Source organism: Ictalurus punctatus, chromosome 2 (assembly GCF_001660625.3).
Source record: "Ictalurus punctatus breed USDA103 chromosome 2, Coco_2.0, whole genome shotgun sequence".
Lineage (NCBI taxonomy): Eukaryota > Metazoa > Chordata > Actinopteri > Siluriformes > Ictaluridae > Ictalurus > Ictalurus punctatus.
This window is the reverse complement of record NC_030417.2, coordinates 39,687,003-39,689,157: the sequence shown is the minus strand read 5'-3', so window position 1 is coordinate 39,689,157 and position 2,155 is coordinate 39,687,003. Positions and strand designations below refer to the sequence as shown.

The following is a 2,155-nucleotide window of genomic DNA, read 5'->3' as shown; positions in this document are numbered from 1 at the left end:
TCTGCGTGCCAGTGGGAACGCTGAGTGTGTGTGTGTGTGTGTGTGTGTGTGTGTGTGTGTGTGTAAACTGTTTACTGTAGAGGTTTTCACAACACTGTATGAATGTTATTACAGGAACGTTACACTCTGACCTTCTTAGAACCTGTTAAATATTTACTGAGCGTTCTGATACTCTTCTCTGTTAGCCGGAACATCTCTCTTTCTGTCTTTCTATTCACTATCGGTCTATCACGCTGTCTGTCTCTCTTTCTCATTGTGTATCTTTTCTCACTCCATCTTCCCTCTTTGACATTCTTCCTCTCTGTATCTATCTCATTTTCTTGCCTTTCTTTCATTCTCATTTCATTTCTGTCTCTGGTTGTCTCACTTTCTGTCTCTCTTTCCTCTTGTCCCTGTTTCTCTGAATCTCTATTTGGTGTTCTGTCTCTCTCTCTCTCTCTCTCTCTCTCTCTCTCTCTCTCTCTCTCTTTCTCTCTCTCTTTCTCTCTCTGTTTTCCTTTTGTGTTTTTGGGTTTGTGTGTGTGTGTGTGTGTGTGTTGTGTGCTGGCTTCCTGTTGGAGGGGAAGTGCCCCACCCGTCCGTGTCGGTCCCTGTTGGTTGGTGTGTCAGGGGGAAACAGTGATTTGGGGAGCGATAGGGAGGCTGAGGGACAGATAGAGGGAGCGCGGGACAGGGGTAAAGGAGAAGCGCTGTGGGACAGGGGGCGGGGTGGGGACTGAGGGCGGGGCTCGCACACAGGAAATGTAGCAGCTAAATAAAGCAAGTGGGGATGAAGAGGGCGAGGGGACGGAGGTGCAGAGCGGCGAAGAACACGCTGAGGACGACACGGGACAGAGAGATGATAAAGTCAAGAGGAAACTCTGTAAGAGTGTGTGTGTATGTGTTTGTGTGTTTGTGTGTTTGTGTGTGTGTGTGTGTGTGTGTGTGTGTGTGTGTGAGAGAGAGAGAGAGAGAGAGAGAGAGAGAGAGAGAGAGACTTTATGTGGTTAGTAAAACTTTCAGGATGGTGTCTGTGCTTGACTTGTGCGTGCAGTTTTCTTGTCTGAGTGCTCGGAGTGATTGTAGGTGCTGATGGAGGATCACTCCGGATGTTTGCTCGATGCGTCTCACTTCTCTCTTCTCTGCCTCTCGGTATTTTCTCACGATGGTGATCAGATGTTTTTTTCTCTCCTCTCTTCCTCCCTCTATCGTCCTCATGCTAATATCACTGAAGATTTGATTTGAATGTTATGTAACGTGCTTTAAGGCTCAGTGTGGAGCTGCAGGAACAGAAACAGCTGAGTTCATGCATTAATGTATTACTTTCTATTCTGTATGATGTTTTTATTTTGTTTTTGTTTTTTATCTCTCATGAAAGTTGCACTGATGATTTACTTCCTCGATTGTGTTACCGATGCTGCATTTGTGTTGCTATTTCTCTCGTTCACAGCTGTCCATCGGCGCGTTCCGTCCAGCGTCCTCTCCCATCCTCTCCTCTCGTCTCCTCGTCCTCTCCCAATCCTTGTACCAGTGTCTGGTCTGGTTGTGACGCTGGACAGGGTTTGGGGGGGGACGAGCAAGGACACGTGTGCATCATTTACAGAGACGGTTAAACTCAGCAATCTTCCTAGAAAAACGTCCTGTATATATAATGTGATGGTTGTAAAATAAAGCTTTGTAATCTACACAGTGTGTTCTCTGTTAATAAACTATTAAACTATTATTATTCAAATAGAAACCATTCCCATACATGCCTTCTTTGCTCAACTGGTTTTTGGACTTGTGCATTTCGTATGACTCATAAACATCACGCTAACAACACTTACTGAACTACACGTTATGTCAGAATAGTGTGCAGCACAGATCGCCATGGCAACACAGCATCATCCCTCAATAAAGTCTGTTTCACAGACTAACAAAAGTTGTGTTTTTTTGTCTTATTAACTTCGAGAGGCCGGTGAGGGTACGGCTGATTATAACGTAAGTGAGAACAGGAACTAACGTGTTTCATGAACATTACATGTAATTATAAATGGATAAAAAAAATTATGACGTGTCATTCTTTAATAAATTGTAATCGCCAAATTGTTGTTGGATAAAAGGAATAAACATTTGGGGATGTGCTGTTACAGGAAAATAATCAACGTACATAGTGGGAACAGTAACTCCGCTTCAT

General features: G+C 44.0%; 1 long non-coding RNA gene across 1 annotated transcript; it reads left to right on the top strand.

The window, feature by feature from the left end:
- The first annotated feature begins 404 nt into the window (after nt 1–404).
- LOC108280609 (uncharacterized) lies at nt 405–1,728 on the top strand. Its single transcript, XR_001815810.3, has 2 exons — nt 405–862; nt 1,430–1,728. It is a non-coding gene; the product is annotated as an uncharacterized LOC108280609 (long non-coding RNA).
- Nucleotides 1,729–2,155: the final 427 nt, after the last annotated feature.